Here is an 18,420-nt window from a genome sequence, read left to right as displayed (position 1 = left end):
GGGTTTAAATCAATTTTGTATTTTTCCTCAAGTTCTTCAGATCTTAAAACTTTTCTTGGCTGTGTTTGCTAACGTGTGCATTGTGTCACCATGGTAACTGATGAATATTCTGCCATACACATACATGTAGAACACCTCCAGCGTGACGTCACTAAAAAGTATCAATTGAACTTGTGGTTGACTTCAGCCCTGGAACTGCCAATATCTGCAGAAAAGAAGCTAAAAAGGTAGACGTTAACTTGAGAACTACCACTATATGACATCACAAAGTGGAACAGAGCATTTTGAGGTTTGGAGATGTAGCCAGACTAATAATAAAGTGTTACTCAAACATGTGTGAATGAAACAAAACAGAACTCCGGTTTGTTTTGAGGCGGAGACATTATAATATGTCTTAAAGTTCACAAGGGTTCATTTTGTGTAATATAGGACCTTTAATTATCACTTGGTTTAGTTGGTTGGAGTTGTAAATATTTATGGTTTTACATCAGTTATGTGGCAATTTGTGGGGAAAAAGTTGAGAAGAAAAGCGGTGAGTTCTAAAACGAAATAGCTCTACCTATGTCAGCAACATGGAACTTTCCATCCACAATGCAGAGACTACGTGCGCACAAAGGAGGCATTTTTCTGACAGGTTAAACCACCATTTAACAAAATAAAGGTGTTATTTTTACTAGTCAAAATCAGAAATATTGTGCAAGTTTTACCTCTGTATCTGTACTTTTACGTAACAAAATTGGTACTTTATCCACCTCTGGTTTACAGACCATCAAACAGATAATTAACAGTGACACAAAGTTTTCCTAAAGTGTCCCATTAAAACAAAGTATTACATGAAATATACTGGGTACAGTGGGTTTCAAGTAAAATTCGTTTTGCCCCAGTGCAGATGTAAAAAAGCAGCTCCTAGGGTCAAAATATCTCCGTTGTGCTGTCTGCATCAGGTTATAAAGTGATTTGGAATGTGTTAAGGACGTGAGGAATGAGTTTGGCCCACTGCAAACTGTTTAACATGAACTATGTCTGTTATTAAGGTTTTGAGACACTTTTTAATCCTTTTAGTGGTTTCTAGCATAAATTAAAAATCAAGATGGTGCCCAAAGCTATTATGGTAAATGGTCACACATATATAGCGTTGTAAGGCACTCAAAGCACTTTACATCAAGGAACCACTTATTTTAAGTGTTGGATGCTATATAACAGTTATGGAGTTACCCATATGTCATAATTTGCTGCCAACTAGTATGTCCAAGCAGGAAGTACAATTACAGACTCAAAAACTCAAAACTACACACGTTTTTTTGTCTGTGTAATCCCTCAGTCATCCAGGTCTGATCCATGGGAAAAGACAAAGTTTAAACATGTCAACTGGACAAATTGTTGTAGGAGTGAAGACATTTCGCTGCTCATCCAAGTCGCTTCTATTGAGAAAAATAGTAGGGCCATTAAAGGTTGAATAGGGCCATTAAAGGCTGAAACTGGAGACAATAGCTGTGTACAGTTTCAGTGTAGTTAGCCCCTCCCTTCAGATAGATATAAAACAGTAAACTGACCAGAACTGAAGAAGCAGCAAAACGTCTTCACTCCTACAACGATTTGCCCAGTTGGCAGATTTAAACTTCGCCTTTTGCTATATACACGTTTTTTGGTAAAATCTTCAATATAATAATATGTTTTAGTGTAATTAGTGACCTAACCTGTTATACGCCCTATAATTAGCGTTGGTGGGATACACAGTAGAGAGGGGAGAGGAGGCTGTTGCGTGGTGGTAAATGGTGCAGTACTGTCTAATGTGAGTGTGACTTGCATAGAGATGTGCAGGACAGGGAAGGTCTGTGAACACGCCACAGAGGAGGAGAGGGAGAGTAGATTAAACAACAACACCGGGCAATCAAATGGCCATTCAACACCATGGGGTTTACACTAGAGCAAATGAACAAGTCACATCAACAGCCACGCTTAAAACTGCAAGGGAACGCTTTATAATAACTACAAATAAATAGACTTAATATAGCATGGAGAGGGACTGAAGTGTAAGGGAAGGCCATATATAGAGTACATTAACAAGTGATATATGCGTCAAATTGCAGTATTGCTGGAAACTTTATAGACATGGTGAGTTTGAAAACATAGTTAATTTCTCCAACCAGATAACAACAATTAACGCATTCACAATAAAAAATAAATTATACTTTGACAATAGAATAAACTGAGTATGTTTTCTATTGGTATTCTTGGTTCAAGTTAAATGTAAGCTTGACCATGACCGTGTGACATGAACAAAGACTCCAGACTCCGACTCCAGTCAAATGAAGCTTGTCGAGGCTAAAAGTTACAAGGGCGAATTTCGAGCAGACTTCCATATGCAGAATTCTGACCGTGGGTATCATAGCAAGCAAAGAGCCAATCCGGAGCGAGGATGTTGAAGGTAACGCCTCTTCATGCCCTCACTGATAGTTTAGCAACGCTGTTAACCAAAGCTATTTCTAACGCTAGTGGGAGTGACCTCGGGGAAAGAAGACGCCTCATTGGTCATATCTTGATTTATGAACAAAATAAGCCAAATAAAAGATCATGTAGGGTGGATTAATACGGGCATTTTAAGAGCAAAATGACGAGCCTGACAGTAACTTTAAAGGAGAGAGTGGCAACAGCTTTTCAATAAAAAGTAAACTGGAGTCAATGCAGCTGGAAGCGTGCCCATGTTCATTTCCTATTTGGAATGTGGCAGCTAGCAGGTTAGCTATGTGCATTTATATATACGGTCTATAGTCATGAAGTCAAAACCGGATTGAACATAACCAATACTTTACATTTCTTAGCATCTGTATTAGAGTAACTGATTCAAAGACCTTACCGTTATTGGAATTCATTCAATTTTTTACTAAGCCATCACCTGACCAATGCAATTCCTTGTATAACTCACAAACAGCTTCATGTTGTACGCTCCTCCACGTGTTTGTGCCTCACTTTGCTCTGTGAGATCATTTACTGAAAACATTTGCTTTTTTTATAACACTGCCACCGTGAATGATTCATGTTATATAGGAGCCCCATGGACACAACCCACCACAGCGCTCACGCAACCTCTCCCTTTCATTGTAAAAACTTGCTCCGCTTCATCCGCTAACTGTTCTTTCTTTGATGATATGCAAAATAGCAAAAGACAAAGTTTAAATCTGTCAACTGGACAAATCGTTGTAGGAGTGAAAACGTTTCTCTGCTCATTCAAGCCGCTTCTTCAGTTCTGGTCAAAATGCTGGTGGACACTGCCTTTAAATCTATCTGAGGGGAGGGGCTAACTACACTGAAACTGTAAACAGCTATTGTCTTCAGTTTCAGCCTTAACGACACTATTCAATCTTTAATGGCCCTCCTATTGTTCTATAGGAGGGAAAATGACTATGTACTGCCACTCACCAGAAAAGTTATATAGTAGATACCTCTAATAACTAACCTTTTTACTTCTCTTTATTAAAAATAGTTTGATTGAGGGTCCCTACATGGAGCGCAACAGTTTCACAAGTAAATGTCCCATACATTTTTTCCATAGACTTTCTGAAAAAACATAGTAAAAGCTAAACAAACAATATATAAGGCAGTGTCCACCAGCAATCTGACCACAACTGAAGAAGCGTCTTGGATGAGCAGCGAAACGTCTTCACTCCTACAATGATTTGTCCAGTTGACAGATTTAAACTTCGTCTTTCGACATGGATCAGACCTGGACGACTGAGGGATTACACAGACACGATATGCAAAATGTTACGTCTGCGTTTCTCTTGTTTTCTTTTGCCATGCGTTTTAGAGGGATCCACTGCACTCTTTCTGTTCTTCTCAAATCTTAGTTGTCTTTTTCTTCGATATAACTACGACTTTTGCATGTGCATTTCTATTGAATATGAATATGTATATGAACTGTATGAGTCCACACGATGGCGATCCACGATGACGCAATGGCCAATTCTACGGCACCCACTGCAGACAGCTGACAGGGGCAAAGGAAGAAAGGGAGAAAGAGAGAAAGAGAGGAAGCGATTCTGACTCAGATTATTATTTGTTATTAATATGGTCACTTTGGCTTGAATTGGTAAAAAAAATAAATAAACATTTAACACTGAAAGAAATGGCAGAATTATCTTGTATTACTAGATGGTGATTAAAATGTTCTTATTTTATAAATTTTTGCCTAAAATAGTCAGAAAAAATCGGGCATCCCTAGCATTTCTCACATTTTTTTGCTTGATATTAATACTGAGGAAATAATCACAATCAAATCGCAGTATTGCAAGGAAAAAAAAAACAACGCAATTATCACGTTTGTTGAACCCTATTGCATAACACTCCATTTCATATGTGTAATAAAATTGTGTTGCCTAACCCTAACACATACACACACACACACAGATATGAATGAATGAATCTGAAGGACAAGGACACCCGGAGCAAAGAGAAGAGACACAAACGCAGGCTCTAGCTCAGTTGTATTTGAACATTTTATCAATACTCACAGGCTCATAGCTGGCACGCGCGATGCTGACCTCCACAAACTTGTTGCTAGCACGCAGCACAAAGCATGATGGGTATTTATGGAGGACGGGACGCGGTAATCAATGCGTGCTTTCAATTCTCTTCCTCTTTGATTTTTATAGCAGCTTTTTTTAGCTAAATGTGTGTTAAAGTTCACATTGAAACGGCGATAGAAGTGGGTCAGACAGAACACAGCCCGGATTGTTCCACTATTTTCATTTTATCATCGGTTTTATGTTCTGTTGATAGCACTTTATTACGTGGCGTCTTTCTTCCCCCCTCGGTGCTGTCGATCAGCCCGTTGTGCATAGCGTTAATGGTTGGAGATGTCAGGAGACTGCTTGCCCGGGGGTTTTTCCACATAATGAAGTTAAGCCTTATGTGGGAACAAAACACAACTTCAAGCTTACAGAAATCAACTGAAACTAGTGTCAAAAAGTAGATCAAGATAAAGCACTGATGCCACTTAGATCTGGGAGATGTATTGAAAAACTGATAATATTGTTTTGGAGGTACGTAAGAGTATAATTAAAGGCACTGTACTTGATTTTTACAAATACAAGCGAGAAAAACAAATCTAATTCATTCTAAAACAGCTTGCACTGTTCCATAGTTACTCCTCACGTTCGTAACACATTTCTAGCATATTTAACACATCGAGTTTATAGGAGGACAGAGGTGAGTTTTGCCGTCGCTGTAACGTTAACAATAACTAGCATGCTAACAGCGCACTTCCTGGTTTGCAGAAAGTAAAAGCGCTTTATAATTACATGCAGAAACTATATAGCGGTCTCATTTTGACCCTATAAGAGCTGCTTTTATAATATATTTGTACAGGGGCAAAACGTTTAAGTATTTTAGCTAATACAAAAAAAAAAAGCCAAAAAAAGTATGATATTTTTGCATTTTTGGGTTAATTTTTACCGATTGTTTCTACCTCAGTAAAACAATTTTCAAGAAAGTTTTAGGACATTTCTGATGGATTGGCTTAATATCACCTGAATTTCATCATTGGGATAAAAAAAGAGTTGTTTTTTTTTAGATATTACTGCTCCTAAAAGTGTAAAGACTTTATAAACGGCACAGATTACAGACGCATCGAGTACACAAAGGTCAGTACCAGGAAGGAAGGAAGTTAAGTAAATAGAAAATGGGACAATGCTGTAACTGTTAGACCTTTAAGATGACGCTTGTAGTTTTCAAAATGTGGTGCAGGTCTCGCTGTCAAGTAATACTCAATAGCGTTAAGCAAGAAGGTTCCAGGTTCAATTCTCAGACTAAAAGAACTTTGTGAATAGCTGCTTTTCCTTCATAGTCACCTTATTCAGGAAGTTGCCGTGTCTTTTGGGTTGTATCATGTCGTATGGGGCCGATTTTGACAGTAAATAAGTTCTATATGGACTACAAAGCTGTTTTAAAGCACTGCGGACTTGTTGTTGCACATAAACACTGAATATTTAACACAAATCAACCTACTTTAGATCAGATTTTAGCAGCAAAACTTTCCCCAAATTGTCCATTGAAAGGAGCGGGATTTCCCCTTATCCGGAAGTGCCACCACAAAGAAACGGTGCTTTAGTCGCATTTACGGGAAAAGTGGGCGGGGCGGAATAAGGTCAATACTCTAGAAGGACCCAGCCTCAACCCAAAACATGAAACAAAACAGTTTCATTTCTGTTTTAGTGAAAATGCTCAAATTGGACCAAAAACAGACCAAACATGGACCAAAAACAGTTTCATTTCTGTTTTCGTGAAAATGCTCAAATGTTGCTGAAATTGCACACTGCACTTGGTTTTAATAAGTATCAGTGCTTGATGTTAACGTTAGCCAAAACCAGCCAAATGCACATTCAGTCACACTGCAGCGGCCATATTTGATTAGATTTTGGTGAAGTGTCTTGAAGTAAGACATAGTGTGTAGAACCAAGTCTTATTTCATTTTATTATTTTTTTCATTCTTGGACAAAGCAATTTCTTAAGCCGGTAACCAACTCTACCAATTATTTTTGACTTGGTCCTGCTCCAATCCTGGTTTACCCGAGTTATTTAGCAGTAATTCTGACTTGTGCTTTGTCTAGAATCCTCCACAGCATGAAATTAAACTTGTCTATCTTACATTTATTAAACTGCTGTAATTTTTTATTGCTCAAATTGCCTTGAAAAACATGCCTATTGTGAGCAGGCATGCCTCTCCACAGATCTGACCTGTGACTTCGCTTTGTGGTGTCACCTGCTTGTCTCTATGAAGATAAATAAGTTAATGCCATAATGCAGAACATTCCAACCAAAACAATAACATCAACATAAAGACAAGGAGGTGTCAGACCCTTTGCCAGAAAAGTGACATAGAGCACCTTTAAAGTTTTAGCTGTATTGTTGTTTTGTTTTCTTCAGATTCAAGAGCGTGATGATGTCCTACTCCCAGATGTTCCCATTGACTGCACTGTACTCATGTCATGAAATATCCAAAAGGTCAATTCACAAATGTTTGATCTGATCATTTCTATCAGTGACTGAACCTATTCACGTCTTATATTACAACTAAATCTGTATTTTAATAACATTTATTTTAGCCGGCCTCCCTCTGTATGAAGTATTATTGGCCTATTGAATGTTGATGTCGTCTAAATCCCAGCTATTCACCCGCAGTAAAACCACTCACCATAAAAATGATGACTTAATATGATTGTGTATAATAATGATAATCGGTGTCATTGCGTTGCTCCACTCTGCATCACTGCTGAGCTGTTGGTCTGGACATTGTAAAGTCTAGTGTTTTTCCTGGCTCTGACTCCAGTAAATGTAACCTCAACAATAAACTTACTCAACCACAGTTTATATGAACCTGAGCTGACTGCACCGCTAATGTGTCTGCACCAGAGGTTACGTTAGCCAACATATGTCGGCTTTTAGCCGTTTGGAAAAGTAAATGACCGGAAAAAATAACAACCGTCAGACACAATGACCAGCAGAAAACGTTGGGAAAATATATTTATTAAACAATAAAAACAGCAATTTGATTGATATATTAATTTGATAGATTATATAAAATTGGTATTTACAATTCAATTATAGCTTTTTTGTCTAAATAATAATAATAATAATAATAATAATAATAATAATTGTTTTGTTTAAAAGAAAGTGTTTCTTAGCCTGAACGTGTGCTAATGGAACATGTGCTAATGGAAAATGTGACCCACAGGTACATTTATGTTTTATATGAATGTGTTAAGAGTAGTGTTAATGTTATAAATCATTGTTAAATCAGTGGGAGTTAGGTTTGACTTGAGGCTTTCTGCGTATCGATATTTAGGGGAGTTTCCCCGAAGACTGAGCCGCTCTGAGAGAGCCAAAGTCAGGCTCCGAGGTGAAGAGTGTTAGATTTCAGTGAGTTTCTGCTCACGCTCTGCAGCCTATAAAGTACATTTATGTTGTTGGAAAGTAAAAGCATCTCTCACACACAGATATCCTCAAATTACACACAGCATGCCACAGATCTGGCAGGATATGGAAACAGAGCTAGGCGCGTTCTGCCTTTAGCTGCCTGCTATATAAGTTATTATGCAACGATAACTGAAGGAATCATGTAGCAACTGGACATTATTAAGAGTGAATTACAGGACTGGCCACATCTGTGTTACATCTGATGAATGATATGGAATAATATCAACATGATGCTACTCAATAAAGAGCTTACATTTTGTGTAAATAGCTGTCTCCTTCATGACTGGGCACCAAGTTTAACTTCATGCCAAAAATGAACAACTAATATTGGCCAGGATATTTTTTGGAAAATAGATTTTTAATCTCAGTGAGGTCTCCTGCTTAATTAAAGGTAAATTTTAGTTGTTGTTTTTTTTTATAGCTGACACATATGAGCAGAGATTAAGGTGATTAACGCTGCAGGCAAAATAAAGTTCCCGGTCTGTGGAGCCATGATGATGCTCACATTGAGGCAAATGAAACGTGATGTTTGTTTTACTCCATCACCAGGCGCGTGTACTAGTTCATATACTTATCTTTTTTGTCAGTTTTTCTGGACCCTTTTAAAATGAGACCTTTTAACAGAATCCTATTATTAAAACATAAATGACAAATCTAATCACAATCCCAATGATTATCTGAAAAATTGTATTTAGATATTTTCCCAAATCAGCCTTAGACACATCCTTTTGTAAATACCAGCTCATGTACACGGCACGGCAACACATTTTAATATGTACAGAGTGAGAAGACAAATGGCATAACCTTTAAAACTTAATGAAAGAAATACATTTTACTGTTTTATCAGATAAAACCATAATTTACACTGGTTATCTAAAATAAAACATAAGTGCTTTTGCTTGCATATATTTATAGACAGGAGGAAGAAAGAAAAGCAACCTTTACAATGGTTCATATAAATGTGTGTTATATCTTGGGTTGTATTGCGTTTTTCATTTATGAAGTAAGACAGAGGTTTATTTGGGAGCCATGACCCGGTCAAGGTACCAGCATTGATTATCTTGTATATAGCTTTTCTATAGTCTTTATAGTACTATCTTGTATTTGAGGACAGTAAGAAAAATGGTGTAACCTTTTAAAATTTCATGTTTTTTTGTTTTGTTTTTGTTTTTATCAAAGAGGGACTATGACGCAAAATCTTTTCTTTTTTTTCATTTCTACCATGTTATAATGTTATTCTCTCATCAAAAACACGCCTGAAGAAGTTTTAGATGTCATCCATGCACATTTGAGTAATTTAGCGATCTCTTCTCGGCCCTATTCAAAAGATATTCTTACATTAAGTCATGAGATTCAGTGCAATACTCAGACCACAAGCCAACGTCACACAATTCTACATAAAACATGATACAAAACAGTACACAGCAATTTGACAAATCTAATGTGATGTGCAGTAGTTTCATTAGTGGGACACACGCTGATTACGTTGAGATAGCGCTCTGAAGGGGGAGCAAAGGGAGAAGAGACAAAAGTAAAACGTATTTCGGGGAGGAGAGATCACTAAATTACTCAAACATGCATGGATCACCTTTAAAACTTCTTCAGGCATGTTTTTGGATGAGAGAACGTTATAACATGGCAGAAATCTAAAAACAAAAAAGCCTATTGTGCATAATACCTCGTCTTTAACATAAACGGAGTAAAACTTGGGCCAGTTCAAGTCAGTAAATGGAGATCCCGTATTGATTTCTTTCTGTTCCACTCTGTTTATGGAGAAAAGTGGCTTAACCTTTACAACTGTGTGATATTAATGCATTTGACTATCATATTTTGTTATAAATTGATTAATGGAAAACTAGTTCAGGCCCGGGTCAGATCAGTACAATATGTTTAGTTCTTAAGCCAAGAAAATTTGCATAATTTTCACGTACTATTCAAATAAGGATGATACATGTATTATAGTTTTAAATCATGCCCCGTTTTTATAGCCTGAACTGTTTGAAATTGCAGTTCATGTTTGACCCATTGACTCAATCAACACAGTTTATTATATCAATTTAAATACACGTTGTTTTGTTTTTTTTCTGTTATGGCGTTCAGTGACAACTCTGTTTTGACCCATTGATTATCTCATTACTGCAGCAGCTGTCAGTGGGAGGAATCCATTATAAGAGAAAGTACAGACACTGTTCTTTAAAGAAATCATTTCAAAGCTTCAAAATAAGGCCATGCGTAAAAATATAATAAGCGATAGACAGGAGACAGATGGATCAGGGCAACGGGAAAAAAGGGAAGTATGTATGTAAGAACACTGACAATGCAAAGGGGGACATGACAGATAAAGTTAGTTTCAGTTTTGCTTTGGTAGTCTGAAATTGTAGTACAAGTACATGTAGTAAAATGCTGTACTTAAGTATACATTTGAGGTATCTGTACTGGATGCTTTTTACTTTTACTTCACTACATTTGAGCGCAGGTATCTGTACTTCACTCCACTATATTTTTGAACTGGACTAAAAAGTAAAAGTATGTTTCTTTACTGTTGGAGCGAACAAAAATATACAGATAAAAACAGTTGGGAAAAAAACGATCGCTTTAATCGTTTCTATTGAACCAAACTCAGCACGAATCTTTATCAAAATCACTACATTTGAAGCTTTATAAGACTTCAAAGAGTAAAAAGTAAAAGTAGTTCACAGTGATTTTAAGTACATTTTTAAACCGGTACTTACTTTTCATGTGTTTTCTTTTTTTTTCATCGGTATCTGTACTTTTACTTAAGTAACTAAATTGAGTGTTTCACCACTGGTAGTCTGGGAATTTCAGACATCAATAATCATTTACTTGGAACTGAACATTTGGAATTCACCTAAAATTCCCAGCATGCACCGTCCACCACAGCAACTCATCTGTTTCCTGGTGAGTGATATGACAAATAGGGTCAACAGGAGGGTTTACATCTGTGAGATATGAGTATTGCACATTACAATGTCTTGCATGACAGAAGGAAAAAGAAAACTTCATCCATTGACCAAAGAATATGTAAAGCTTATAGTACAAATTGAGTTAAACTAGACGTTAACAGTAGACTATAACGCCACCATAAAGAAATATGCCCTCAGCATTTGACCCATCTTTTATTCCCACTTGGGCGATCAGTGTGGAGCAGTGGGTTCTCTACCACTAGCTTCAGGTTTAGCCAACATTAAGGTCAATAGTTAAATACTTAAAAGGTCCTATATTGCGCAAAACGGACTCTTGTGAGCTTTAAGTCATGTTATAATGTTGTGGCCTTCTCAAAAACATACCTGGAGTTGTGTTTTGTTTCATTCACATATGTTTGAGTAATCCTTTATGTAGTCTGTCTACAGCCCCAAAAACTCAAAATGCTCTGTTCCATCTTGGAGCGGCAGTTTTCAAGTTAGGAGTTATCTTTTACCTTTTGTTCAGTAGAGATTGGCAATTCTGGGTTCCAAATGATTCTCGTGAAGGTGTATGGAGTTTAAAAACACAGTGGAGCACTTCCTGTATTACCACATGACATCACAAGGGGGGACTTGTGTGTGTGGTTTCTGTTTCTCTTATATATGCAAGGTTTGTGTGTTAAACATGTGTAAATGAAACAAAACACAACCGAGGTGTTTGTGATGAGGAAACAGCATTATAACATAGATCAGAACACAGAGTAATAAAAAATTAAAACCAAAAGTAAGATGAGTTATTTTAATTCAACACACAAGCATTTGATCTAGTTGTTCATGTCACATTACCATTACTTTTTTCATTCAGAAGTTTTGATTTGATGAAGCTGGTCACATACTAGAGTAGGACATATACTAGACCAGGCCTGTCCAAACTGTGGCCCGGGGGCCAAATGCAGCCCTTTGACCAATTTTTCTTGGTCCTCAAGCTTCCAGGTGAATTGGCCCACATTACTTTAAACAGTACTTTTTACTGTACATTTCTGAAAATTTACTTTAACAAGCCCATATCAAATATTTAATGTGTCTCACTGACAATGTAAACATGAATAAAGGTCTAGTGGTTCAGTCTAACTTGTAATAATAACGCAGATTTGAAGTATTCACTGTATTCACGATCAGTCTATGGCCCTGAATTGGCTCTTAGCTTTGCCTGTGTTTTTATATGTGGCCCTTAATGAGAAAAGTTAAGGGCCAAGACACCTCTGTACTAGACAATGTGAATGAAAATGTACATGTTCCATCTCACTATATTCTCACTCGCATTTGATATTGTGACTTTCCTGTCATATAATTTACATTCCTCGTGTAGGTTCTGTGCACAGCTGCATTTATGAATTTACATTTTGAATATTTCACGAGGAAAAGCTGGCTCTAGAATCTGAAAACTATACAAACTATACAAAACATAGTCTGACATATGTTCCCGTTGCGTTTAACACTTTAGTCATCCTTCCTCGCTCTTTGTCCCCCTGACAATAATTCTGCTGACAATAACGACAATACCATCACTACCTCCCCATCGTCACGGCAACAGCAAGTCTGAAAATGTCACACAAACTTTTAACAGTCTTGTCACAGTTCACTTCTCAAAAGGGACTAAAACAATACGAGACCCGCAAACCTTGTTAGAGAGGTTCATAATTGTCGTCATGGGGACAGGGAAATGTCAGAGGCCAACCCAAGTGCATCAGACACTCACACGGTCCGTCGGGCTCTCGGGGACTTTGGCACAGGGAAAATTCTCAAAACTCACAGAATTAATTAGATATAAATGTCTGGAGAAAAAGAATAGGAGGGGTTGTGTCAGGTGTCTGATGTTACACTTAAATTGTGGCGTAATCCATGTTATAAACTGAACTGTTAACTAATCACATAATTATTGTGTGCACATTGTGGCTATACCTGCTTGTCAATGCCTGATCTTGTCTGATCCCAGAGGCAGAGCAGGGTTGGGCCTGGTTAGTACTTTGATGGTAGACCGCTGGGAATACCGGGTGCCATAATGGGGAAGTAGTGGCTCTAATGAGAACTGTTACTGTGTCCATAGGCATGACACTTCACCCCCATTGCTGAGTATAAATGTGGTGTGTTTGTAGTGGTCAAAGGGGCCAGATATTGGCAGCCTTCCTTCTGGCAGTCTACCCTAGGGCAGCTGTGGCTATTGTAGTATCGTACCACCAACAAGTCACCAGCACAGCTCAGACACTCAGTCGTTTTAGGCAAGGAAACACACAGTAAGTTCAGAACAGACAAGAGCACTGGATAAATATTACACTATTAGATCACTTCCATCTCTCTCTCTCTTTATATGTATCTATCAATCTTTCCCTCTTTCTTTCCCTATTTTCCTTGCTCTCTCTCCATCTATTCCCTTTCATCCTTCTCCATTCCCCCGTCTTTCTCTCTCTCTCTTTTTTTTCTCTCTGTCTCCCCTTCTCCTCTGTTCCTCTTTCTCTTCCTGCGCACAATATCCTGCACACACAGAGCAGAGATGGAGGGAGAGGAGAGGGGAGGTCGGTGTTATCATTGGCCTGACTGCGGCTCTGTTTAATTCTACCAAAAGCCCCTGTGACAAAAGGGTCCTCACTCAGAGCTGGCAGTGAGCAGACAGAAGAGGAGAGGAGAGAGAGGGAGGACGGGAGAAGAGGGACAGACACCATGCACCATTTGAATGAATAAATAAATTACTTTAAATATGTTAAATTGGGATTATGTTTCTCAAATGTGTAAATATAACTAAAGAAATTTATATTCTGTTTAAGTTAATTGGGCTGTAGTCCTTTAGTGTTTAGTCAATTGATCGTCAATGTTGTCGAAGCACCCCAAAACTTGAATTTGATTAAATAATTGTATTTACATTATAAGGATTTACATGGGACAACAGCAGAAAGGAGAAGTTAGTGAGTGAGTGTGTTAGCTGAACACTTTGTATTATTTGGTACTTATATGTAAAAAGGCAGATTAAACTCATGATTCGTAGGTTGACTCTGTCTTTATATAACTATATAAAATTATATAAAAGCCTAGATTGTTGTTTCTGCATGAGCACCCAAGCCTCATGTGTGTTTAGTTTGAGTCAGATAAAGATTACAGCTGAGAATCTATGAATTGAGGCTCATGAGCCGATGCAGGAACGATTATCAATGCATCGATTCATCTTTATGTTTTACTCTGCATTTTATCTTCATATCAAATGAATGGATACTTTTTTAAATGTGCAGAGCTGCAGGATGAAGCAATTACTTTTATTTAACATAACTGCTTCATTTAAATGATTAATTGCATAGTTTTTTCTTTGACAGGGATTAGTTGGAGGTGGAAAATAATACTGCCGTTATAACAGCACATCTACTACAGAGGAGCTGTTAGACGCGATTCAGCATGTCGCTTTTATAAGAGAAACTACAGCCCACACACCTCTATCCTGTGTAGCAACACATCACAAAATTTGTTTAGAACAGTTTACCTGTGCTTTTTGCACTTAAGTTGTTTTACGCTACAAGCTAACTCACAATGTCACGTGTTAACGTATTCCTGAACAGAATATTCCCCTGTGTGACAGTGGAGGGGTGACCATCTGACAACAGGACAGCAGCAGCAATCTGCTACAGTGCTAGAGTGACAGGACAGAGGAGACAGGACAGAGCAGGCAGGACAGAGGAGACAGGACAGAGGAGACAGCACAGAGGAGACAGCACAGAGGAGACAGCACAGAGGAGACAGGACAGAGGAGACAGCACAGAGGAGACAGCACAGAGGAGACAGGACAGAGGAGACAGCACAGAGGAGACAGCACAGAGGAGACAGCACAGAGGAGACAGCACAGAGGAGACAGCACAGAGGAGACAGCACAGAGGAGACAGCACAGAGGAGACAGCACAGAGGAGACAGCACAGAGGAGACAGCACAGAGGAGACAGCACAGAGGAGACAGCACAGAGGAGACAGGACAGAGGAGACAGGACAGAGGAGGCAGGACAGAGTGGAGACCCAGGGAAAATAAACAGGCAAAGCAGCGGCTTTAATTAAACTTAAAATTCTGATTATTGGTATGTCTGCATCGATTAAGAATTGTTTTATTAGAATCAACAATGCAACTAAAAAAATACATTTTTACCTGACCCCTAATAAAGATATGTAATTTCATCAATAGTAATAAAAAAAAAAAAAAACAAGGCACAGACAATCGTAACAACAGAACATTTCTCCTTTCACACACCTGAGACACCAGAGGCGTGGTCAGTTCGATCAACCTGCCATGTCCGTCAGACTGACCACGCCCACAGGAAGTAACAACAACTGACGTAGAACACCACCAACACCAGCTAGCTTGCAGCTAGCAGCCAAAATATGTCAACAGGCTAAATGCTTCTCCTACTGTATTGACTTTAAAAAGACCCAAGCTACTGTATAAAAGAAGACAAATGAACGTTTTTGGATTTGACTTTATTTGTATATTTTTCTATTGTATTTTAAAAATGTAATAATCACAGACTAGTAAAATAATCATCTCTAGGTACCAAACAATTGTTATTTTTCCGGTGCCAGTGCCAGACTTTATTGGACCATTCCAAAGAAGTACCCTTTCAATACCCAGCTTTAGACACCCCTTACATAAAGTCAACATTCCCTTAATTACATTGCTGCCCAGAGTCATAGAACTGCACACATATCCATTCATTTTCTTCCACTTTATCCGGGGCGGGTCGCACAGGCAGCATCCTGAGCAGGGAGGTCCAGACTTCACTCTCCACACATACTTCCTCCAGCTCTTCCGGGGGGATCCCAAGGTGTTCTCAGGCCAACCGAGAGACACAGTCCTTCCAGCATGTCCTGGTCTTCCCAGGGGTTTTCTCTTTTCTCCCAGTCGGACAAGCCCAAAACACCTCTCAAGGGAGGTATCCCGGAAGTGTCCTGAACAGATGTCCGAGCCACCTCAGCTGGCTCCTCTCAACATGGAGGAGCATCGGCTCTACTCCAGGCTCCTCCCGGTGACTGAGCTCCTCACCGATCTGTAAGGGAGCACCCAGACACCCTGTGGAAGAAACTAATTTCGACCGCTTGTTTCTGCAATCTGCAGATATTTGCACTCCAAATGAGACAAAAACATGCCGTATCTATGGCAACCACTCCCCAAAAATTCCCACCAAAAAGACCCACCAACCAACTTCCACCTCTGAACAGTCAACAGCGTGATTTTGATTTCAGATTCAAAATGCTTCACAAATATTTACAGAGGAGACTGGATAAGGCAAAAATCTGCAACATAGAGAAATCAATCTAAACTGGACTTAAAAGTGAAGGATGTGATTAACATTTAAAGATGATCGATTTGAAATGCTCCGAGGCAGAGAGGAGGAAAATTAAGATGAAAACTCAGGCAAACAGCACAATCACTCAACTGTCACCCGCTCTTTGGAGGGGCTGAAGGAAAAGATGTAATTAACCGTATTTCATGACACAAAATATTAGCATCATCTGTATAAGCATATAGCATAATGCTCACTCAGCCCCTACGGACGTTTCTCCATTTAGTCATTTGAGTTGGTGTTTTCAATAGCAACCAACCATTTTTGTGCTACACTGAAACAGAGAATCTCTCAATATTAAAACAAAAAATGTATTTGTATTGTGTTTATTCGTTGTTCTTTTTTATCACTATCCCAATGACAAAATGCTAACAGTCTTATGGCAATCTATCAGAAAAGTGCTAAAAAAAAAAACTGTAGATGACATGGTTGCAGTCGAGTATTGCACAAAAAGTAACTGAATATAAAAGTAAACAGGTACATCATTAAATATTGATTTGTTTTTGCTTTGTAAAAGAAGAAGAGATATTATAGATTCCAGGTTGATAATTTAACCTTGAGTTCTGGTGACACTAATAGACACCAGTATAATAAGAGGTAGATCGATATATCGGTTGGCCAATATTTGGACTTTATGGAGTATCGACTATCCTTAGATCTCCAGCATAGGCTGATATTTTGTTTTGGTCAATCTGCTGCCTTGAAAATATGCACAAAGCTTCAAATCATTGGTTTAATATGAAGAAAACTGCGCAAAATGTGACTACACAGCTCTCTTAAACATTTGTGGTAAAAAAGGCCTTAGGGTGAGTTTGTAGTAAATTTTAATTATGTAATTTGAGGAAAATAATCCAAATCGGCCCCACGTGTCGGCTCTAAAATATCGGCCCCATATCGGTCAATCTCTAAATGTGATACAAAGAAATGTCACAGGATTTAGCTGATTTTTGGAGAATTTTTTCACTTCTACTTGGCTTTTTGTGCCGATTAGCGTGGGCCGTGCATATTACAGAGAGGTGAAGTGAGTAAAATGATCCCAAATTCAGATCTGGGGGTGTTTAAAGCAGCAGGTTCCTCTGGTGAGCCATTCAAAGCTCTCAACACGTATCAGTGGTCCTGCTCCAGAGGCCGATTACACTGAACGCCTCACTGCAGACTCTCACTGACATTTCAGTGTGCAGCCAATAGGGCCCACTTCAGGTACTAATTCCACTCATGACATTACACTGCTGGGCTTAACACCGATTATACTGAACAGTGAAAGGATATTTAAAGTCCAATGGGATATTTTAAATCTGATTTTTCTCTCTGATTTCGTACAGGTTTACAATGGCACCTGCAAATCAAGTCAGTAACCTTTATTATGGAAGTTTTCTGGTGGGGGGTCTGTCACATGCTTGTCTGCCATTATTGCTTGGCCTCAAATGTTACACAACACACACATTAAGCTTATCCATATCCATAGAAACAATCCAAGCAACATATCAGACTTAAGAGGGAGGAGGGAGAGTGAATATTTGGTACAGGTATGATATCTTCCTCTAAAACCTGCCTGTAAACAGCAGGTCTAGACGAACATAGAGATATTAAGTTGTTAAAAGTGAAAGAAGGAAGTAGACTGAGAGAATAAGAGTTTTGGCGGTGAGCTGCTAATGTCAAAAAGCTTTGTTCTCCCGTGAGACAGACTCTTAAAGGCACTCAGCTGAAACGTGGTGGTTGGCCCCTGAACTCCACTGAAGACACCATGATGTGTTCAGGGGCCATACTTGACTCACCCTCTTACGAGTAGAGGAGCTACAGAGTTGCACATTTAGTCCATCTGAACTGGAACCAACAGGACTGGAGTGAAGAAGTTAAGTGTTAAAAGCAAGAAAATGCTTTGTGAGAAGAAATATGAAGTATAATTTTGACCAGATTATAAACACAGTAATTTGATTTAGACTATACTTTTGGGTAAGAATAACAGGTGTGAAATTGCATTGTCATTTCTATATATTCCTATATCCTACTGTACATGTGCAGAGGTGTGATAGTGGGTGGCTATATTTACTTGTCAATTGCCAATCTCGTCTGATCTTGGAAGCTACGCAGGGCTGGTTCGTTAGTACTTGGATGGGAGACTTCCAGGAATACCAGGAGCCAGTAGGGCAGCAG

At 38.6% G+C, this 18,420-nt stretch overlaps 1 protein-coding gene across 2 annotated transcripts in view; it reads right to left on the bottom strand.

Annotated features, from left to right (window-relative positions):
• pvrl2l (PVR cell adhesion molecule related 2 like) overlaps window positions 1-18,420 on the bottom strand; it is a 568,718-nt gene that overhangs the window by 542,558 nt on the left and 7,740 nt on the right. The gene's annotated exons all lie outside the window — the stretch shown is intronic.

The sequence above is a fragment of the Periophthalmus magnuspinnatus genome, chromosome 11 (assembly GCF_009829125.3).
Source record: "Periophthalmus magnuspinnatus isolate fPerMag1 chromosome 11, fPerMag1.2.pri, whole genome shotgun sequence".
Lineage (NCBI taxonomy): Eukaryota > Metazoa > Chordata > Actinopteri > Gobiiformes > Gobiidae > Periophthalmus > Periophthalmus magnuspinnatus.
The sequence above is the reverse complement of the archived record's forward strand: the minus strand, read 5'-3'. Positions and strand labels throughout refer to the sequence as shown.